Genomic DNA, 23,773 nt, shown 5'->3' with positions numbered 1-23,773 from the left:
TCTCAAACGGCAAAACTGCGGTCTTTCATGCTGCTACACCAGGCACAAGAAGGGGCTTAAATTTCAGTGGGAAAACTTCATATCCTTCTACAAACCAGAACTTGGCGATTTAACCTCTGATAGCATTCTCCCCTGCGGATTTCTATGATATCCTTTCCACTCCTCTGATCCCAGGGGTTGGCGTGCTTCTTCCAATTGAGGTTAGTTGATGTCTCGCTTAGAAGGTTACTTGATTGAAAACAAGACGGTAAGACCCCCATATGCTATTCTACCTGATAGACGGGCACCAGCTTCACCACACATTGCTATCGCACCTACATATTCCATATTTCCTTCAGGAGGGCGTGTATCCTGCAGGGCATGTAATAGAAACGGATTGTTCTTCGACTGGGGCTGCGGTTAAATGTGATCCTGTTTTGAGCCTTCTAATGGGAAACAACCTGATCTATTCAACGGCGGCTTTTTGTTCCATTTATTTTTTAGGCAGAACGAAAAGCTGGGTTGTGGAGCAGTTTTGAGACGATGGATAATGGCATTGGTAAGTAAAACTCTGGAGGTGCCGGGGATCGAACCCGGGGCCTCATACATGCAAAGCATGCGCTCTACCACTGAGCTACACCCCCCACGTGCATGGGCATCTTTGTAAGTTTTCAATGAGAAATAAGAATGATTTTAAGAGTTATTCAGTCTGCACACTTCATTCTGAAAGATAGTGGCACCCAGAGGTGTCTCTGGGAAGTAGACGCTCAGGAACTAGCGCAAGACACCGACACTCTAGAAGTTTAGAGCGCAGCGCGTAAAGGGAAAGCCCAGTAGAACAAGCTTGTGCCAGATAAAAAGTCACTGGACATCCCCACCGTGGTTTCACAACCTGGAATTTTGAAACGTTCCTCTAGATCAGTCTTAGTCTGAGACACAAAGCTCTTGAAGTTCATCTCTTCCTTGACTGACAACTCTTCCATAATCCCTGTTTGCTTAATCAGAATACTACCGGCCACCTTTGACAGGGAAATCTGGGTCAGAAGAAATCCCGAGAGCGGTGGGCTCAATATTTTATGATGAGAGCCCTTTTGTAAGATGACACGACGTGAATAGGATGTAAAAGATTTAAAAAGACATCCGTGTGTAAAGCATTTCTTTATTTAAAAGCCATTACCAAACAGAAGGCAGGACAGAAAAGGGTGGGAGCAGTTTATAGTTTGGCGAGGGGTGAGGGAGGCAGTGGGGTGCAAATTTGAAGAGGGACATCTGGAATTGCCTAAGCGTCCTGACGGGTGTCTTTCTTTTCTTTTAAATCATTTTATTGAGGCCTCATACATCTCCTTTTTAAAAAATTAAAATAGGAAAAGAAACATTATTTTAAAGAAAAAAATCCAAAATTATTTGTTAAAATAACTGCAGTTTTGTGATTACATTTATTGGAAAGGTGGGATGAAATTTAAAATGTCATTTAGTTTATAGCGGCAGACCAGCTTATTTCAGAAAAGAATGAATCTTTGGTTACTTCTGAGTATCAAAGTTTACGTAGGGTTTTCTCTAGGATATAGCCTAAATGCAAGAGGCTCCTCTTTGCCCCTCTGAACTGATTCTTGGTTTCAGCCAACTCTCAGCAGAAGGGCAACCAGCACAACGCTGTCACCCGGCACAAAGAACATTGGAATATTCCATTGTGTTGTTTTATATGTTTCTTCATACATCTCTTCATCAATTTCTATAGTTGTCACAGTTTCTTCCACATCTCCCAGTATCATATTTAAATGCTGATCATAAGCATGGTATCTTCCTCAAAGCTCTCAGTCATTTCACACTTTCACATAAACGCGTTCATCCAGGCTGAGCCTAATGAGATGCAGTCTCCTCTACTCTGTTGGCAGTTTGTTGCTGGTCCACATCGTCCGCCATGTTTCAAATTCTGGACGATTTTCCGTACAACTCGTACCACAATCCACATATACATCCATCTGTCAAGCGCATTTTTACATCCATTGCCATCATCATTTTCAAAGCATTTTCTTTCTACTTGTACCCTTGGTATCAACTTCTCATTTTTCCCCTCCCTCATGAACCTTTGATAATTTGTAAATTATTTTTTTTTCATGTCTTACACTGATGGATGTCTCCCTTCACGCAATTTTCTGTTGTCCGACCCCTGGGAGGGGATTATAGATAGATCTTTGTGATCAGTTTCCCCTTCCTCCGCCCAACCCCCTTTCCCCTCCTAGTATGGCCACTTTCCTTTTTTAAAAAAATAAATCTTTTTATTGGGGCTCATACAACTCTTATCACAATCCATACATACATCAATTGAGTAAAGCACCCTTATACATTCATTGCCCTCATCATTCTCAAAATTCGTCTTCCACGTGGGTTCCTGGAATCAGCTCATTTTTGTTTTTCCCCTCCCTCCCTCCTCCCCCTCACTAATGAACCCTCAATACTTTATAAATTATTATTTGATCTTATCTTATACTTCCCGGAGTCTCCCTTCACCCACTTTCCTGTTGCCCATCCCCCAGAGAGGAGGCTATATGTAGATCCCCTGAGATCGGTTCAACCTTCATACCCTCCCTTACCTCCTGGTATCGTCACTCTCACCCATGGTCCTGAAGTATTCATCTGTCCTGGATTCCCTGTGTTTCCAGATCCCATCTGTACGTCTGTGCATCCTCTAATCTAACCAGGGTTGCAAGATAGAATTGGAATAATGGTAGGTGGGGGGCAGAAAGCGTTTAAGAACTAGAGGGAGGTTGTGAGTTTCATTATTGCTACACTGAACCCTGAGTGACTCATCTCCTCCCTACTACCCATCTGCAAGGGATGTCCAGCTGTCTACAGATGGGCATTGAGTCCCCATCATGCACTCCCCTCATTCACGATGATATGATTTCCCCCCACCCCACCTTTGGTGCTTGAAACCTGGTCCCCTCAGCCCCTCATGATCACATATATTGGTGTGCTGCTTCTATGTGGGCTTTGTTGCTTTTGGGCTAGATGGCTGCTTGTTTACCTTCAAGACCTTAAGTCCCCAGACGCTATATCTCTTGATAGCTGGGCACCATCAGCCTTCTTCACTACACTTACTTATGAACACACTCGTCTTCAGCGTTTATGTGGGGAAGGTGATCACACAATGATGATTTTTGTTCTTTGGTGTCTGCTACCTGATGCCTTCAACAACTTTTGTTCACTTAGGCTTGTGTGCTTCTTCTCTGTGGCCTTTGTTGCTTCCAAGGTAGATGGTCACTTGTTTGTCTTCAAACTTTTAAGATCCTAGATGCTATATCTTTTGATAGCCAGGCACCATCAACTTTCTTCACCACGTTTGCTTATGTACACGTCTGACTTCAGCGATCATGTCGGGAAGGTGGGTATCATGAAATGACCATTTCACTGAGCAAGGTGCTCTTGTATTGAGGGAATGCATACAAGAAGGCCCAATGTCCACCTGCTACCCTGCTACTAAACCTATAAATATAAGCACATAGGTCTCTTTCCCCCAAAATCATAAATATATTTACATATGTACATGTCTGTATTTAGGCTTTTCTGTATGCCCTCTGATTCCTACTCTTTGCCTCTATTTCCTTATGCTTTCCTCCTCTCCCACTACCATGTACAGTCCTCATTCTGGTTTCAGTAATTCCTCTCAGCTACCTTGCCCTTGGTCACTCCCTACCAGTCCTTCCATCCCCTCCGTCCACTGGTTTTGAACCACTCTTTGTTCCCTTGTCCCTGTGTTGGCCAACACCTCCTCCCTTCTCCTACCTCCCACACTCTCATGTCCTTCTGGGACCGTTGGTCACGTTATTTTCTTCTCACATTGTTTGTCCAGCCTATCTTTTCTAAGTGGATCTGCTGATATAGTAATATGTGCATAAAATTGGGGATGGCTTTGACAGCACCAGAGTGGCACATAAGAATATGGCGTCAATGGCAGCAATACTGACAAGCCAATAAACATAAAAGCCACTGACATACAAAATTTAAAAGAAGAGAAAAAAGGAAAAAAAATGCTTGTTATGAGTTCAAGGTCTGTTTGTTGACCTTTAGGAGTGTTTTCCCGATGAGTCTGATGGGGTGTCACATCCTGGCCCCAAAGTCCATCCTTTATACTCCCTCAGGACCTCCTTGCTCTGCTTCCCCCCCCACTCCGTTGCACTGTGTTCATAACTGTAAAACATGAAACATCTTTTATGAAAATTCACTTGGATCTCACACACACACACGAATTCCATAAGTGTCTAATTTTGTCACATTAGACTATTGAAATTCTGCTTTCCAGGAAAAAACACTTCCTGCTATTTGCTGACAAGAATGTTACGGACGAGAGTGATGGGAAGAGCCAGAGTGAGAATAAAAACCACATGTGGTTTGTACAGCAATGTAGGACCAAGATTCCCTTTGCTTTGTCCCTTTCGTTGTATTTGTTATCTTGTTGTTGGGAATATAGAAAGTAAACACCAAAAACACCCATTGAACAGTTTCTATACGGAAAAGTTAGTGTTATGGACCGCCTTAGTCTCATTGTTCTACCATTCTCGTGTACTCTTTGTGTACTCAATTTTTATTTGGGTTTAAAGGACACTGAGTAATTTGGAGGGAAAAAAAATCCAAGGCAGCAAAGCTCAAGATACGAACTGATCAGCAGATTTAGGGATGGAGAGCAGCTGAAATTTTGAAAGTCACTAAACATAGAATTTCGGGGCTTAATGGAATTTATCACAAAAAAACAAAAACAAAAAAACCATGGGCAAGACATAAAGCCAGCCAGTGAGTCAACAAACAGGAGCAAGTGCTTTAAAGGGGACATCTTATTTGTCTTTTACTTGGGGGGTGCCAGGGGGAACATTAGCAGCAGAGTTTGGTTTTGACCCTTTTCAATTGAGCCCATCCATCTACAGGACCCCTTGGCTGCCAATGTAGCACAGGTAGCTCAGTTCAATGTCTGATGAGAGTTCTTAGAGAAAAGAGTGATCAAAGGGCATATGGATATAGAGATCTTACAAAGCAAACCTGATTTCTATAAAATCATTCCAACACAATTTGTTTTGTGACATTGATTGCCTTTCAAATATAAGGGTACTCACCTTAATCCTTGCCTGTATCTACCGATGTCCAGACTTGGCTTTCTCCTCCAGCAAAGCCTTACAGTGTCAGAAACCCACAGAGCGTTCTACCCTGTTCTACAGGGTCACTACGGCGCAGCATGAACTTGTGACGGTGAGTTTGGTTTTTGGTTGTTATCTTTCCTACCTCTCCCTGCCTTCTGATCCTTCTCCTTTTGTATGACTTTCCCAAGATTTGCTTTTATTTTTCAGAATTTTAAGTACCATTCGCCATACTCTGCAGGATTTTTTTCATTTGGCCATGTCTACTTTTCCTCTTTTTGTGAACAGAAATAATGTAAGATTTGGAAATGTCAGGCAGGGGTGCAAAGCTGCAAGGATGTCTCATTAGCAAGAAAATGTAAAATATTCTCAAAATTGTTTAAAAGTTCAGGGATGCTCAAAACCTTGCCTTATTCCAAAAGTTGCATAATAGAGTCGACTCAAATTACAAACCCAGATTTTCTGTCCCACATTCATCAGCCCCATGGGATGATTTCCCCAGTAAGCAAGGGAGGCGGGGCCTTACCTGTCTTTACGCACTCATCTGAGGTGAAGAGTTGACATATTATACTCATCTGAAATTGTTCAGCATGGGAGAGTAAGTAAGCACAGGAAAGCCCATGTTTTCCTTGCTTATTGAGGAGCCCAACACTGAACAGCCACGCAGCTTGTGACACTTTTTTTGACGCAACTTCTAAGCATTACTTCCAGTTAAATGCATCCCTTCTAGCTCTCCCTCAGACATAGTATCAAAGCAGCAATGACCTGGAACACAATCCAGTGTGTTGCCTTCGAATGGACTCCACCTCCAAGGGCGCCCCTCTCCCCCTTAGAGCCTCCCTCCTTTCTGGCGCCATGGAGAGGGAAGACACTGGCACACCGGGCGCAGAGCTCCCAAGTCCAACCGACCGACACTGGCGGATGGCAACACACCAGCAGAGCACACAGCAACACTGAAACGTCTCAAGCCACCATTTCCAGCTCAGAACCGACTCGGGTTTTCCAAACTGTCGCCTTTACAGGCGCACGTCGCCACATTTTCCTTCCGAGGAGCAGCTGGGTGGATCGATCATCCTCCTTAGGTTAGCAACCCAGCCCTTAACCAGTGCAACACCGGGCAATTTACATGGATTTCTTTTTTCCAATTGTTGTTGTTGTTTACTGTAATAGGCAAAAGTTGTTTATAACTTTATTCAGCAATGCAGGAATACAAAAAGGAGAGGAGGATCAAAATATGCACGTATACAACTTGGTTTTATTTGCTAATTTGATATTGAAAATGATGATGATCTCTGAACAAGTTCGCCTGATATAACTGATTTGTGGATTTTTATAATATCGGTAAGAGCCCGAATAAAATGACCGATTAAAATAAAATCAGTCAAAGGTGTAGATGGAGATATATATATGTGTACATCATATAGAAATATATCTGTTTGTTCTTTTTTAAAAAGATATATATATTTTTCTACATATAACCCCCTCTCTGGGGGATGGACAAGAGAGAAGCGGGTGAATAGAGACTTCGGGCAGTGTAAGATATGATAAAATAATAATTTATAAAGTATGGAGGGTTTATGAGGGAGGGGGGAGCAGGGATAGAGGGGTTGGGAAGAAGGAAAAATGAGGAGCTGATTGCAGGAGCCCCAGCAGAAAGCGGATGTTTTGAGAATGATGAGAACCATGAATGTGCAAGTGTGCTTTACACAATTGATGTATGTGTGGATTGTGATGAGTTGGATGAGCCCCCAAAAAACGATTTTAAAAAAAGAAATATATCTTTTCAAATGTATAGGTTTTCTCTACTGTATGGATGTGATATCCTGAGGTGTAGTACAATCCCAAAGCCTTGTGATGCACCTGTCACATTTTTTTAAGTATCAATAATTAATAAACTCATAGAGCCAAAACCAAGGCGTGAACCAGAGACCTTTAGCTGTTCAGTCTAGCACTCTCCTAAGTGAGCTGTTTTGGCCACACAAAAGGTTTGCATTTTACATAGACATACAAATATTATGTACCTTTCTAGTGCTTCTACACATTTAACAGTGATTGATTAAATGTTATCCACACATGGAGAATTACATGAAGTCCATAGTCAGCCATGTCTGAAAACCACAATCCAGGTTCTGGAGGCAGCAGATGGGTTGTAAGAGTAGGAAGAGGAATCTTTTTACTGTATTTTGGGGTTTGGGGAGGAGAGTTTTCTGGTTGGTTCTGTCCAGCCCTTGCTCAATCCGGACGGGCTCGTTCCTTCTCCCCTCTGTCATTTCCTCATTGGCTGTCTCAGTGAATTTCAGTGACACTGAAACAATGGGGAACACACGGTATGGACCATGTTAAAGGCGAGTTGAGGGAGGGGGAGGTTCGCAGGATCCTCCTTAGGAAGAAGTCACACCCACAAGGAGACACCATGAGGCTGTGACCTGACTGACAGACTAGAATCTACCCTTACATTTCAAGTTGACACAAATATATGTACCAGCCACAATCTCATTGAGAGCCTGCCTCTTTTTTGCAGTGCCTTATCCCCATTTTCATCAAGCATGATGTTCTTCTCCAGAGACTGGTCTGCCTTGAAAACACGTCCAAAGTACTGAGAGCTTTTGGCTGTAAAGGGCCTTTTGGCGGTACTTCTTCCCTGACAGATGGATGGTTCTTTTGGCAGTCCATGGTACTTTCAATATTCGTTACCAAAACAGAAGGTCAAATGCCTTCTCCTTCGGTCTTCCTGATCAGTGTGCAACTTTCTCATTCAAGTGAAACAATTGATATAATACACTATATACAAAAATTTGTTTTAAAAAAACACTATATAGAGAGCAAACCAATGTGTCATTTGTTCTCTCCACGGCTGCTTTCATGAGCACTGAGTGTGGATTCGAGCAAGGTGAAATCTTGGGTGACTTTCATGTGTTCTCTGTTTATATATTACCTATTCATTAGTTGTGAGGATTTAGATCTTCTTGACAATGAGTTGAAATGCATACTGAAGATTACAATTCTTATCTTCATCAGTAAGGGCTTCAGTTCCTCCTCGCTTTCAGCAAGCAACATTGTGTCATCTGCTGTCTCAGGTTGCTAATACACCTTTCTCCATTCCTCATATTGCCGTTTTTTTTCCTTTCGTTTTAAAATCGCTTCCTTGGGGGCTCCTGCAACTATTGTTACCATCCATACAGCTAGTGCATTGTGCTTACTCTTTGTACAGAGGAAAAATAACTGGAGGTACTGGGGATCGAACCCAGGGCCTCGTGCATGCTAAGCACGCGCTCTACCACTGAGCTATACCCCCCACAGCGATGGCAATCTTTAGAGGAATCTTTGGTACGCTTTTAAGGTAAAAAATCATCATCAGAAGATGATTGTTTTAATTACGTTCAATTCCAAAATTCTTTCCCTTGGACACCCTCAGCTACTGACACAACAGCAGAAAGAAAGGACACAATGCCGGAAAGAGAGGAACTACTCCTCTCCAACGTCTCGCTCCACGTTGCCAGGCGCCTGCGTCCATCCCATTCCGGCTCAGTCCCAGCATCCAGCGCTCTCCTGGACTTCTCTCAATGCACGTAACTTTCTGTGCACGTTAGTACTTACAGGGGCAAAAAAATTAAATAAAACAGACTTCAATTGGGGGTGGAAATAACTCTAAAACTGAATGCAAGCAGAAACAAATACAAAAGAATAATTTAAAATTTTTTTAAAAGAATAAGATAACAGGATGAGAAAAGAGGTAACTGATCCAAGCAAACGTTTTAATCAGTAATGTGTCCTCAGAAAACCTGTACACTCTAAGTTGCATAATTTACATCTATATGTATATTTAATAGTTTTCATACATAATTCTGTAGCTATATACATGTTACATATATACATCACGTCTTCATCTTGGCATACTGGATGTTGACTTCAGTTTTCAGGCATAATTTTTACTACTACATGTAGGAAGAAAGGAAAAATGGATGAATGTTGACCAGGATGGAATAGAAATCCAGCACTTAGCAGGGTGTCATTTTGAATTGGTATCCCCTCATCTCTGACACAATGCAGGACTCCAGCTCCCTGGAAGCCTACACTGCAAGGTCTGGAACCCACCTGTTCACTCATTCACCTGGGACCCACTGCCCTCTTCCTGTGGCACAGAGCCTATGTTGCAGAAGGAGCACATGGGCAGAGAGACCCACAGGCGGAGGATGGGTCCTCGACTTCAGAACTTAGGAGGGAACACAGGAAACTAAAACATTTTCCCTTTGATCTAAAGTTTCCCCTTTCCCCTCCTTTTTGTTGTTCCTTCTCCCAATCAGGGTGGAACATGGGAGTCAAGATGAGGGGTCTGTTGCTATGGTAGCATCCTTGTTTCAGGGTGAAGAGAACCTGCCTGAAGAAGGTCGGATATTGTTGAATAAAGGCTCCCAGAGATAACAGGTCCCGATCCCTGGAAGCTGTCCATGTGAACTTCTGCGGGAAATGTTTCTTTGCGGATATACTTAGGGTAAGGATATTGATGTGTGTAGATCCTTCTGGATCATCTGAGTTAGCCCTACATGCAATTATCTGAGCTATGACATTCCACTTGGGTAGCCTTCAAAAGAGTGTGGGGTCAAGGGTTGCTTCTCTACTGACAATCAGTGCGTCAGTAAGTGGTTGGAACTAAACATAAGGAGGCGGAGCATGTGTTGAGGTCTTGAGGACTGAGAAAGGAAGAGCTCCCTCATACATAGTATGATTTGAAAGTGACAATGAACCAGGGAGGTAATGCAGTCTGTTGGCTTCAAATGGACTCCACCTCCTCGGGCCCCCTTAGAGCCTCCCTCCTTTCCAGCGCCATGGTGAGGCAAGCACACTGCCACACCAGGCGCAGAGCTACCAAGTCCAACCGACCGACCCTGGGTGATGGAAACACACCAGCAGAGCACACTGCAACACTGAAATGTCTCAAGCCACCATTTCCAGCTCAGAAGCGACTCAGGTTTTCCAAACTGTCACCTTTAAAGGCGCACGTTGCCAGGTTATTCTTCTGAGGAGCAACTGGGTGGATCAACCATCCCCCTTAGGTTAGCAACCCAGCCCTTAAGCACTGTGTCACCGGGCTACTTATCAGAATTACCGTTTCCCACTTATTTTATACTGAAATAGGCAAAAGTTGTTTACAACTTTATGCAGGAGTACAGAAATACATAAAACCGAGGAATATCAAAATATGCACGCATACAACTTGGTTTCATTTGCTAAAATGGTTGTAAAAACGATGATAACCGTATCTGTACAAGTTTGCCTGATGTAAATGATTTGTGGATTTTATAATATCTGTAAGAGCCCCAGTAAAATGACCGATAAAAAATAAAAATAAAATCAGTCAGAGATGTCCAAGGATATATATATCTCATATAGAAATATATCTCTTCTTTCTTTTTTTTTAGAAATATATCTTTTCCTATGTATAACCTCCTCCCTGGGTGATGGACAACAGAAAAGTGGGTGAAGGGAGAAGTCGGGCAGTGTAAGATATGAAAAAATAATAATGTATAAATTATCAAGCGTGCATGTGGGAGGAGGGGAGAAGAGGAAGGGAAAATGAGGAGCTGATTGCAAAGCCCACGGAGAAAGCGAGTGTTTTGAGAATGATGAGAACAACGAATGTACGAGTGTCCTTTACACAATTGATGTATGTGTGGATCCTGCTAATAGTTTTATGAGCCCCCAATAAAATGATTTTTAAAAGAAATCTGTCTTTTCAAAAATATAGCTTTTCACAACTGCACCGATGTGCTATCCTGAGTTGTAGTACAATCCCCAAATCTTGTGATACACCTGTCACATTTTTTCTTAAAGTATCCAAAACGGAGAGTCAACCTGCCGAAACCCGGGATTGAACCAGGGACCTTTAGATCTTCAGTCTAACGCTCTCCCAACTGAGCTATTTCGGCCATACACTGCACTCCCTTTTTTACATAGACTTACAAATATTACGTAACCTTTCCAGTGCTTTTAAACATTTAACGGTCATTTATTAAATATTATCCACATATTGAGAATTACAATTCGCCACGTCTGAAAAGCGCAATCCAGTCTCTGGAGGCAGCGGATGGGTGGTTAGAATAAGAGGACGAATCTCTATTTTGTATTTTGGGATTTTTGGAGAGTTCTCTTGTTGGTTCTGTCGGGCTGTTGCACAATCCGGAGCCCTTTCGGTTCGTTCTCCCCTCTCACTGCCTCCTTGTCTGTCTCGCTGAATTTCAGTGACACTGGAACAACTGGGAACACACGGTATGGACCACGTTAAGGTGGTGCCAGACTTCTCCCGTCTGAATACAAACACGGAAAACCTTACTGTCAAGTAACGTGTGTGGTCCCATGTGAGCAGGGAAACGGGTTTCTAAAAAGGGAGAAGACCGACGATGCTGGCGGTTGTCAAAAGCAGATGGGCGACGGTCTGTGTTAGGACCCTGCGGAGGAAGGGCCCTAGCGCGTGGGTCCCCCCTCTTTGCGGCAGGGCTATCACTTATCTGCCTAGTTCTAAGGAGCAGGGTTGACAGCTGGCCAGTGGGAAAACCCACCATTCCAACATCCACTGCTTCTCAAACCGCAAAACTGCGATCTTTCATGCTGCTACACCAGGCAGTAGAAGGGGCTTAAATTTCGGTGGGAATATCCTTCTACAAACCAGAACTTGGCGATTTAATTTCTGATAGCATTCTCCCCTGCGGATTTCTATGATATCCTTTCCACTCCTCTGATCCCAGGGGTTGGCGTGCTTCTTCCAATTGAGGTTAGTTCATGTCTCGCTTAGAAGGTTACTTGATTGAAAACAAGACGGTAAGAACCCCATATGCTATTTTACCTGATAGACGGGCACCAGCTTCACCACACATTTCTATAGCACCGACATCTTCCATATTTCCTTCAGGAGGGCGTGTATCCTGCAGGGCATGTCATAGAAACGGATTGTTCTTCGACTGGGGCTGCGATTAAATATGATCCTGTTTTGAGCCTTCTAATGGGAAACAACCTGATCTGTTCAACGGCGGCTTTTTGTTCCATTTATTTTTTAGGCAGAACTAAAAGCTGGGTTGTGGAGCAGTTTTGAGACGATGGATAATGGCATTGGTAAGGAAAATTCTGGAGGTGCCGGGGATCGAACCCGGGGCCTCATGCATGCAAAGCATGCGCTCTACCACTGAGCTACACCCCCTATGTGCAATAGCGTCTTTGTAAGTTTTCAATACGAAATAAGAGTGATTTAAAGAATTTTTCATTCTGCACACTTCATTCTGAAAGATAGTGGCACCCAGAACTGTCTCTGGGAAGCAGACGCTCAGAAAGTAGCGCAGGACACGGACACTCTAGAAGTTTAGAGCACAGCTATAAAGGGAAAGCCAGTAGAACAAACTTGTACCAGATAAAGTCACTGGGCATGCCCACCGTGGTTTCACAACCTGGAATTATGAAACGTTCCTCTAGATCAGTCTTAGCCTGAGACACAAAGCTCTTGAAGTTCATCTCTTCCTTGACTGACAGCTCTTCAATAATCCCTGTTTGCTTAATCAGAATACTACCGGCCGCCTTTGACAGAGGGAAATCTGGGTCAGAAGAAATCCCGAGAGCGCTGGCCTCAATGTTTTATGATGAGAGCCCTTCTCCAAGATGGAAGGAGGTAAATATGATTTAAAGGAAAAAACCAACAAACATCCCTGTGTAAAGCATTTCTTTATTTAAAAGCCATTACCAAACAGAAGGCAGGAAAGAAAGGGGTGGGAGGTCTTTGAAGGGTGAGGGAGGCAGTGGGGTGCAAATTTGAAGAGGGACATCTGGAATTGCCTAAGTGTCCCAACGGGTGGCTTGCAGTGTGTTTCTTTTATTTTTATAAATCATTTTATTGGGCCCTCGTACAACTCTTTTTTTTAAATTAAAATGAGAAAAGAACTTTCAGGTGCTGACAACTGCCCAAGGACCTCAAGGATCTACTTCACCCCTCTCATGAAGAGAAGAGAAAAACCAAGAAGAAGCGCCTAGTGCAGAGCCCCAATTCCTACTTCATGGAGGCCAAATGCCCAGGCTACTATAAAATCACCACAGTCTTCAGCCCTGCACACACAGGAGATTTGGGTGTTGGCTGCTCTACTGTCTTCTGTGAGCCAACAGGAGAAAAAGCAAGGCTCACAGAAGGATGCTCCTTCAGACAGAAACAGACCTAAAAGACCCTGAGACCAGATGAGCGGGAAGCCATTCTAGCAAACCCATTTTGGATTGATTAATTAATTAATTAGCAAAAGAAACATTTGTTTTAAAGTAAAAACTCTGCATTTTTGTGATTACATTTATTGGAAGGGTGGATAAAAATAAACATTAAAATGTCATTTCGTTTATATCTGCAGACCAGCTAAACATCAAAGCTTACGGAGGTTTCTCTCTGGAATATAGCCTACATGTAGGAGGCTCCTCTTTGCCCCCCTGAATGGATTCTTGGTTTCAGCCAACTCTTAGCAGAAGGGCAACTAGCCCAACGCTGTCACCCGGCACAAGGAACATTGGAATATTCCGTTGTGTTGTTTTATATGTCTCTTCATACGTCTCTTCATCAATCTCTATAGTAGTCACAGTTTCTTCCACATCTCCCAGTATCATATTTAAATGCTGATCAGAGCATGGTACCTTCCGCAAAGCTCTCAGTCATTTCTCATTTTCACATAAAAGTGTTCATCCAGGCTGAGCCTAAAGAGATGCAAAGTTTCCTCTACTGTGTTGGCAGTTTGTTGCTGGTCCACATCGTCCACCATGTTTCAAATTCTGGGCCGTTTGACATACAACTCGTATCACATTCCACACATATATCCATCTGTCAAGCGCATTTTTACATCTGTTGCCATCTTCATTTTCAAAGCATTTTCTTTCTACTTGAGCCTTTGCTATCAACTTCTCATTTTCCCCTTCCCTCCCCCACCCTTCCTCATGAACCCTTGATAATGTTTTTTCATGTCTTATACTGACAGATGTCTCCCTTCACCCACTTTTCTGTTGTCTGTCGCCCTGGGAGGGGATAGATCTTTCTGATTGGTTCCCCTTTCTTCCGCCCACCTCTCTTTCCCATCCTAGTATGGCCACTTACAATACTGGTTCAGAGGGGTTCATCTGTCGTGGCTTCCCTGTTTCCAGCCCCCATCTGTGGCCATGGACATGCTGTGGTCTAGCTGGGTTTGTAAGCGGGGCAGCATGTGTCTACTGGACTGCAGTGACTAGAGAAGTTTCGGTCGGAGGTGTTGTTCTGGTAGAGTCCCAGGGACAGAGGATGGACCAGACCTACCAACCCTGGTGCATGGACTCAGAAGAATATGGCCCCATGCATGGCCCTTGTCAGGCTTCACAGCACCTCCCACCCCTTGGGACCCCTTCCAAGCTGTGTATTGTGGTTTGAGTGGGCGTTTACTAGACACATTAGTTTTCTATTCAACCACTGAAACGCAAATCTTTTTGTGATTTCATTGTCATCCAACATAAGAGCACTGTCGCTGGCCACCCTGCCCCTGCATTTATCATTGAGGGCAGTGGTTGATAACCATAAGGCCAGCATTTCAATACCACCCAGAGCTCCCCTTAGAATCCCGGGGGCCTATGAGCTGGGTAGAGGTGTGGCCCCACTGTGCTATGCTATCCTGCCTTCAGAACGTTTCCCAGGCATGTGCTACCTTCGGATGGGTCTGTTGGATTATTCTAGTGAGAGCATACCTCCCCGGTCTTCATGTTTACCTCATAGACCAGTCTACTGAGTGGCTGCACGTTCCGGGCTAGGAAGCTGACTACACGTCATACCCTCAGAGATTGTGATTAGTGGGACTCTGGCTTTTCAGGATCTTGAGTTTTGTTCCACCTGAGGTTTTCTATTTTCACCTCAGTCAGAGTAGTCAATGGAGGTAGACAGGTACCACTCAGCTCTGAGTGTACCCTGTGCCTGCTCTGAAAGTGGGATGTGGAGCATGGTTTTTGTGCAGTAAGAGTAGGATAGCTCAATTAATCTAATGCCTGCTCCACCCAAGCCCGCACCCCACTCCAAGGACACCCCACGCCACCCCACCCCGAGGACAGCCATGGACTTCCCCAAGTCCAACAATGTCTTGTCTCAAGATATTTGGCCTGCCTCCTCTGTGCTCTGCTGTATTCGTAGATGTATTTGTGCATAAGCAAACACACATCTAGAAATATCTTCTGTCCAAGATACACGTTTGGTACCCGCCAGCAGCTCTGCACCAGATAGATGAAGCTGCCTATTCTGGGGAAAGATTTGCAACCCCGGAAACCCAAAGTGGAAGTCTTGCTCTGGTGTTTAGGGTCAATGAGCTGACCTGAGGGCAGTTAGATTTTTGAGAGAATGGTAGGGGAAGGAACCTCAGGGGTTGCCAGTCTAAAGGCTGTCAGTTCAATCTAAACGCTGCTCCAAAGGAGAAATGCTGGCCTAAAGATTTCCCTCCTGTGGAGCAGGTCCCCTCTGTCCTGCAGACTCGTTCTGAATCAAAATGCATCTGGGGCCGGTGGTTTTGTTGTGTTGTAATGGTAGGAATTGGAAACTTTTCCTCATGAGTTCCCTGGTGAAGTGTCTGCCCCTGTCCTGTTCCCATTTCTTTGAGATGAATTGTTTGTCTTTTTAACCGCTTGGGTGTTGTTTTCTATACACTTTATTCCTTTGTCTCATATGTAATTTTGCTTCAGACTGTAGATTCTCTTTACTCTTTCAGTGTGCAGGCCTGTTTGGCTGGTGACAGGTTCCAGTCGCCTATGCCATCTGTGTAGTCTGGACATTTTGAGTGATGGTTGATCATGTATTTATCATGGATATGTGCCCTGAATTTTCCCTTAGTTTTTCATAGAGGATATTTATACTTTTAGAGTGGACATTTGTATCTTTGATGTCTTTTGGGTTTGCTGCTGTCCGTGCTGTAAGGGAAGAACACTATACAACAGCTTTGTACATGAGGGTCATGAGTCTCATTTTAAAGACAATGAAGGGAGACTGATGACATCTTCACATTTGTCCTATGTGTCCCTCTTCAATAGACTCTAAAATAATCTGTGCCCAATTAGGTAGTAAACATTTGGTATTATTTTTTGTTCAAATTAACATTTCAGAAGGAAGAAAATGCAAGTGTCAGAGCTGAGTTGGGCTGAGTGGCTTAATGGATGGTGCGTCTGGCCCCCAGTTTCTGAACAGCGAATGTCCCATCCTGATGTGGCTTCTCACATTGTACCAATTTTCCTCTTGCACTTTGATGGAGCTCTGATGTTGGACACCTGATTATTTCTCCTGACAGGGTCCTGCGTGTTCAGTGCAAAACAGACACTGAAAAATAGAAAAAAGAAGAAGAAATTTAATGACAAAAATTCTTAATCTATCAGGACCATAATGAGAGTAGCAATACCAAGAGGGTAGATGGAAGGTGGGGGCAGAAAGAGGGACCAATCACAATGATTGATGAATAACTCCCCACCCAGGGAGACGAACAACAGAAAAGTGGGTGAAGGGAGACATTGGATAGTATAATGCATGAAAAAAATTACAAATTATTGAGGGTCCATGAGGGAGGGAGGGAAAAAAATGAGGAGTTGATACCAAGGGCTCAAATAGAAAGACAATGTTTCAAAAATGATGATGTCAATATATGTACAAATGTGTTTGACACAATGGTTGCTATAAGAGCTGTAAGAGCCCCCAATAAGATGATTTTTTAAGCTCCTCGCCTATTGTTCATAACAAAGAATGACAATAAAGAGGTTGATGTTAGAAGAAAACTTATGGAATATTTGAAAATTAATCAGAATATCTTTCTTGCCATTTGCTTTCATTTTCAAATCTTAAGTGTCCTCATGAGTATTCAGTAGGATTTTTCAATGTAGAAGTGTTTATTTTTGTTCTTTCTGTGAACAGAAATAATTTAAAATTTGGAAATTTCAGACAGAGGTGCAACACTGTGAGGATGTCTTATGGCAAGAAAATGGAAGATTTTTTAATTGTTCAAAGGCTCAATGAAGATCATGGTTTTATTTCTTTATTGCAGAAGCTTAATAATATAATGGATTCAAATCACACACAAACATTTTCTCAGTGCAGAGTTTCCTTGCATACACGACATACACTAGCAGGTGACCCGATAAGCAGGATAAGCCTGGTCTGATTGTACTGACCTACAATGAAGACTTAGCATGTAGGCTTACTGGTCTACAGTGAAGAGTGAGCATGTTGTACCCACCTGATACAGTTCATTTCAAAGTAGTAAGTAAGCACAAGTAATCCCACGTTTAAGATGCTTTCTGGGCAGCCCAATACACAGAACACCCGCATACATACACTCAGTCTGTCGAATCCTTTTCTTCTAAATATTTAAGCATTACTTCCAACAACATACATTCCTTCTGTCCTCCCCACCCCCTACCCCGTTCATAATATCAAAGCAGAAATAAGCTCATAGCGATACTCCCATCAAATTACCTAGGTTGTAATTTTTAGGGGAGCAAGACTACCACATGACCACCTGAGACAGCTGGAGGTTCACACTGCCACCAGAGTATGAGGCATGGGAAATCCCCAACCCACCACATCCAGCGCGTAACATTCGCAGGTTCTTCTAACCTGTAGTTTTTACAACTGCAGCTATTCAGGTGTGTCTCCTGGGAGCAGCTGGCTGAGTGGAACCACCAATCTATAGATGGCGCTTTTGTAGCTCAACATTTAACCATTGCAACATCAGGGCTATTTCTCTGAATTTCTCTATTGTTTCTGTTTTTCCATTTTTAAAAACCATTTTATTGGAGACTCTTATATGTATTGTCACAATCTATATATACATCCATTGTGTCAAACACATTTGTACATATGTTGCCATCATCATTTTCAAAACATTTTCTTTCTACTTGAGCCCTTGAAATCAGCTCCTCATTTTCCCTCTCCCACACCAGCCCTCCATTTGAACCTATAATAATTTATAAGTTTTTGCCCCATGTCTTCCACTGACTGCTGTCTCCCTCCACCCACTTTTCTGTTGTCCATCCTTCTAGGAAAGAGTTATATGTAGATCATTGTGATCAGTTTCCCCTTTCTGCCCCCACCTTCCCCTGCCCCTCCTGGTATCTCTATTCTCAATATTGTTCCTGAGGGATATATCTGTCCTGAATTCCCTATGTTTGAAGCTCTTATCTACAGCAGTGTAGATGCTCTTCTCTAGCCTGATTTGTAAGGTAGAATTGAGGTGTGTTTCAAGTTTTAAATTAAAATACACAAATGTTAGTTACAACTTTATGAAAGACTGCAGGAATAGCGAGATGCAGGAGAGGAGAACAAATATGTGCAGGTATACAATCTGGTTCTATTTGCTATAAAAATATAGCAATGACTATCTTTATAAAAGCAAAAAAAAAACATTGCTCTCCTCTGATTAAGCATTCTATCACAAATCCTCAAATCTGATTTTTTACCACAAATTTACGATAGAACTATCCTATAAGAATGAGAACCTTTATAAACTAGACAGATTTAAATCCTGCTGCCCAAACCCAGGATTGAGCCAGACTTTGAGATCTTCAGTCTAATGCTGTCCCAACCGAGCCATTCCAACTGCGAGAGAACCTGCCTTCTATTCATACCTACAAATACTAGGCAACATTTTATTGTTCTCAAAGAGTTCACTTTAGTGTATTGACTGTGATCCATTCCTTCAAAATTATAAGGAAGCCATTGCTCTCCACAGATGAAAACACGGACGGGCCACAGCCTCGCGAAGGATGCAGAGGGGGAGGGCTGCCTGCTTCCGGAGGAGATGAAGACACGGGTTCTCCTCCAACCTCTGCGTCTCCTCTCCATCGGAGACCATCCGGGTTTCTCCGTGCTGTCGCCCTCTACCTTTCCTCGCCCTTCCAGGACCCCAGGCAAGGGACAGGAGGATCAATGAGCTCGCGCCTAGGTTGCTGGACTTGCAGATAAAGAGCAGAAATAGAGACACACGTAGGGGCAACGAAGGCACCAGGTGCTGTGTTTCCTTGGCGGTCCGGGAGCTTCCACCCCGAGAGGGTGTTCCCTGGGAGAGGCACTGCGCCCCTGCGGTTTCCTGGCTGATTAATGGCGCGTAGGGTTTGCTCCTCCTCCTCTTCTTCTGTTATGTTTTTAGCGTTTCCATGTGAATTGGGTGGAGGCTGACGGCGCAGCAAACTCTCATCAATCTATTCACGGGTGTTTCACACCACTGATGGTCTTCCCGCCTCCCTCGACTCCCATTCCCCGCTGCCCGCCTCCTTCCTACCCCAGCTTGCCTTCTGAACTTTGTCCTGGGACCAGGGCTAAGGTCTTTGTGGTCCCCAGTAGTGATGTTTTCCTGAGGAGTGCTTCCCTGCTGTTAGTGTTCACCGTTTTGATCTGCCTGCAAATTGAGCCTGGTGAACACGTTCCGTTGTTCCCGCCAGAACATGGACTCTTGGGGAGCAAATCTCCAGGTCTTTCCTCAGCAGCGCTGCTGGGTGGCTTCAAACCTCCAGCCTTCAGAAGGACAGCAGCTGACCGCAAACAAGAATGTGAACTCACAGTGGGCGCTCTGGAATGGCTCAGATCATGCCAACAGAAGGCAAATAGGTCGGGCTTTTGGAGAGAACCGGGAGGGTGCCTTATGGGAGCCCTTCTGGTCTCTGGGCGTCTCATCCTACTTATCCCACGAGCACCCCCCTCCCAGCCCCCTCGATCTCCTTGTCTGGCGTCCAGGCCTTGCTCAGCAAGGTTTGAAGGACTCAAGTACTTTTTCATTCACCTTTAGACTGGAAAGATTCATCAAGGGTGCTATGACTGGGTAAAAAACATAAACAACGGCAGTTACAGGGAAACGTAAGCTCGTTCCATAAGAATAAGAATCTGTCCCCAAAACTACGGCACCCGAAGAAAAAAAAATCTTACACCAGAAAGCCTTCAACCACTCCTGTAAGTCAAAAGAGCATAGCTGGATTCGCTGGAGGTACTGGGGATCAAACCCAGGGCCTCGTCGCTGGAGGTACTGGGGACCGAACCCAGGACCTCGTGCATGCTAAGCACGCGCTCTACCACTGAGCTATACCCCCTACCTTTTTTCTGCTTTTAGAGGACTTTTGAGTATTCTTTCTAGGACAAAAACATCAGAAGATTGTATTACGTTCAATCCCGCGGTTCCAAAATTCCCTCCATTGAACTCTGTCAGGCAGAAAGGAAACATACCAGCAGAAAGGAGACCGTGCTGGAAAGACACAGATTGTTCCTATTCCAAGGTCTCCCTCCACATTGCCCGGCGCCTGCTCCCATCCCTTTAGCAGCTCAGTCCCAGCATACAGCGCTCTTCTGGACCTCGCTGAAAGGACTTAATTTTCTGTGATACCTTGACTCTTAGACAGTGTACCTTAGTAGTTAGCCGGGAAAAAAATGAAATAAAATAGGCTTCAGTTTGTGCGGAAATAACTCTAAAATTTCATAGAAACAGAAACAAGTAAATCCAAAAGACTAACATAACCAGATGAGAAAAGCAATAACTGATCCAAGCAAATGTTTTACACAGTAATGTGTGCTCCAACAAACGTTAATTCTACATAAGCAGTTTTATATATAATTCTGTATAATATAACTCTAAAATTGAATAGATGCAGAAACCAAAAAATCCACAAGAATAACAATTGTGTATATATTTATGTTACATACATACATCACATCTTCATCCTGGGATGCTAGATATTGACTTATGTTTTTTTGGGGGGGGGGTTTAAAAGCTCTTTATTTTCATACTTCCCCAATTAATTTTCAACTATTATATCAATAACAATAAGCAGAAGAAATCAGTATAAACAAAGTAGAATCAGATACTAAACTCAATTCTGAAAACAATAAAGTTCAACTCTTATTTAGCTTATCTAAATCCTTATCTAACCTGTTCTATTGATACAAAAATATGGGATCAGGCCTCTGAGAGCATCAAACCAGACCCATGGTTTCTGTCAGCCATTCTCCTTCAGCAGCATGGTTTCTGAGAAATTAAAATGGCGATTTCTACCCCTGAGCTGAAAATCTACATTAACAACATTTGTTTTCACCATTTCCAACAGGAATAACCACAGACTACAACCAAACATAATAATCAAAACTTTAACTTCCCATATTCTTTCCAGAAAACAACTCAGTAAACTGCAAGGACATATCTGACTTCTGGCTAGCTAAAGGAACACTACCACGAGGGAGAGGTGAAACAGACATCTACTCTCCATCTTTAGGATTTGTTTCTCTAGTACCCCACTCCCAAGGTACCATAATGTGTTAGTTTGGGTAGACTAGACTAGACAAACAAATCCATGGACACACATATGTGTATAAGGAGGAGGCTTCTATACAACAGCAATTGTACATTATGGAAACAGCCCAGTCCAGTCCAAGGCCATACATCAGATATTAGCCCATATGTCTGCTATCAATCTATAAAGTCCTCTTCAGACTCATTGGAACACGTGCAATGGAGCCAAATGCAGAATGATCACAGGCAAGTGGGTGGAAAGTCCTTGGGTCCAGTGGCGTTGTAAGCAGCTCAGCGCTGACAGGGGTCTCTCTGTGGCTTCTCTGGCTTCAGAGGTCTGGTTGCGTCCATGTGACTTGTCCGGCTCAGGGCACTAAGGTACTTCCATGTGTTGTGTTGCTGCATGCGAGCTGCCCACCTCGGAGCTCCGGGCCAGGCTGAGGAGCAAGCCCAGCACCCGCGGAGCCCCGCGGGCCCTCATGACTCTCACTGAGGCTGAGGGGCGTGGCAGCAATGACCAGCGCAGTTCCTCCGGGTGGGAGACGAGGGTGTCGACTTATGTTTTAAGGCACCATTTTTACTGATAGAGGTAAGAAGAAGGCAAAAATGGATGAATGTTGATCAGGATGAAGTAGATATCCTGCACTTTGCAGGATGTCATTGTGAATTGGTTTCCCCTCATCTTTGACCCATTGCAGGACTCCAGCTCCCTGGAAGCCTTCACTGCAAGGTCTGGCACCCACCTGTTCACTCATTCACCTGGGACCCACTGCCCTCTTCCTGTTGCACAGAACCTATGTTGCAGAAGGAGCACATGGGCAGAGAGACACATAGGCGGAGGATGGGTCCTCAACTTCAGAACTTAGGGGGGAACACAGGAAACTAAAACATTTTCCCTTTGATCTAAAGTTTCCCCTTTCCCCTCCTTTTTGTTGTTGCTTCTCTCTGTCAGAGTGGAACACAGGGATCAAGATGAGGGGTCTGTTGCTATGGTAGCACCCTTGTTTCAGGGTGAAAAGAACCTGCCTGAAGAAGGTCTGGTGTTGTTGAATAAAGGCTCCCAGAGATAACAGGTCCTGATCCCTGGAAGCTGTCCATGTGAACTTCTGCAGGAAACGTGTCTTTGGGGATGTACTTAGGGTAAGGATATTGATGTGTGGAGATCCTTCTGGATCATCTGAGTTAGCCCTACATGCAATCAGGAGAGTTTTGAGAAGAGAGGCAGAGGGAGATTTCAACACACAAAGAAGACTTTGTTGCCATGGAGATGGAGAAGATGAAGAAGAAACTGGTAGTCGGAAGAGGCTGGATGAGCAAAGGAAGGCTTCTGCCCTGGAGCCCCTAGAAGGAGCTTGGCCCTGCCCACCCCTGGGGAGAATCCCTGTCAGCTGTTCTCAGCCACAGAATTGGTCCTCCTGCTGTCAGCCACCCTGAGTGGTTTCCTGAGCTATGACATTCCACTTGGGTAGCCTCCAAAAGAGTGTGGGGTCAAGGGTTGCTTCTCTAATGACAATCAGTGAATCAGTAAGTGGTGGGAAATAAGCATAATGAGGCAGAGCATGTGTTGAGGTCTTGAGGACTGAGAAAGGAAGAGCTCACTCATACATAGAATCAAAGTGGCAATGAACCAGGGAGGTAATGCAGTCTGTTGGCTTCAAATGGACTCCACCTCCTAGGGTCCCCTTAGAGCCTCCCTCCTTTCCAGCGCCATGGTGAGGCAAGCACACTGCAGGACCGGGCGCAGAGTTACCAAGTCCAACCTACCGACCCTGGGTGATGGCAACACACCAGCAGAGCACACTGCAACACTGAAATGTCTCAAGCCACCATTTCCAGCTCAGAAGCGACTCAGGTTTTCCAAACTGACACCTTTCCAGGCGCACGTCGCCAAGTTATTCTTCTGAGGAGCAACTGGGTGGATCAATTATCCTCCTTAGGTTAGCAACCCAGACCTTAACCAGTGAGACATTGGGCTACTTACCTGAATTAACGTTTCCCACATGTTTTTTTACTGAAATAGGCAAAACTTGTTTATGACTTTATGCAGGACCACAGAAACACATAAAACAGAGGAGGATTAAAACATGCACGTATACAACTTGGTTTTATTTGATAAAATGGTTGTTAAAATGATGATGACAGTATGTGTACAAGTTCGCTGGATGTAACTGATTTGTGGATTTTATAATATCTGTAAGAGGTCAATAGAATGTCCAATAAAAAATAAAAATAAAGTTAGTCAAAGGTGTAGAATGATATATATATATACTTCACATAGAAATACAGCTCTTCTTTTTTTTTTAAAGAAATATATATTTTCCTACCTATGACCTCCTCCCTGGGGGATGGACAACAGAAAAGTGGGTGAAGGGAGACATTGGGCAGTTTAAGATA

General features: G+C 43.8%; 5 non-coding genes and 1 pseudogene across 5 annotated transcripts; all 6 read right to left on the bottom strand.

The window, feature by feature from the left end:
* Positions 1-551: 551 nt before the first annotated feature.
* On the bottom strand, positions 552-623 carry TRNAA-UGC (transfer RNA alanine (anticodon UGC)). The gene has a single exon. It is a non-coding gene; the product is annotated as a tRNA-Ala (tRNA).
* Positions 624-1,595: 972 nt separating this feature from the next.
* LOC142437519 (U6 snRNA-associated Sm-like protein LSm3 pseudogene) lies at positions 1,596-1,902 on the bottom strand (annotated as a pseudogene).
* Positions 1,903-8,331: 6,429 nt separating this feature from the next.
* On the bottom strand, positions 8,332-8,403 carry TRNAA-AGC (transfer RNA alanine (anticodon AGC)). The gene has a single exon. It is a non-coding gene; the product is annotated as a tRNA-Ala (tRNA).
* A 2,559-nt stretch (positions 8,404-10,962) lies between these two features.
* Positions 10,963-11,035, bottom strand: TRNAF-GAA (transfer RNA phenylalanine (anticodon GAA)). Its single transcript has one exon. It is a non-coding gene; the product is annotated as a tRNA-Phe (tRNA).
* Positions 11,036-12,228: 1,193 nt separating this feature from the next.
* TRNAA-UGC (transfer RNA alanine (anticodon UGC)) lies at positions 12,229-12,300 on the bottom strand. Its single transcript has one exon. It is a non-coding gene; the product is annotated as a tRNA-Ala (tRNA).
* A 7,817-nt stretch (positions 12,301-20,117) lies between these two features.
* TRNAA-AGC (transfer RNA alanine (anticodon AGC)) lies at positions 20,118-20,189 on the bottom strand. Its single transcript has one exon. It is a non-coding gene; the product is annotated as a tRNA-Ala (tRNA).
* Positions 20,190-23,773: the final 3,584 nt, after the last annotated feature.

This window comes from Tenrec ecaudatus, chromosome 1 (assembly GCF_050624435.1).
Source record: "Tenrec ecaudatus isolate mTenEca1 chromosome 1, mTenEca1.hap1, whole genome shotgun sequence".
In the NCBI taxonomy this organism is placed as follows: Eukaryota; Metazoa; Chordata; class Mammalia; order Afrosoricida; family Tenrecidae; genus Tenrec; species Tenrec ecaudatus.
Note: the sequence above shows the minus strand (reverse complement) of the source record. Positions and strands in the feature narration are given on the sequence as shown.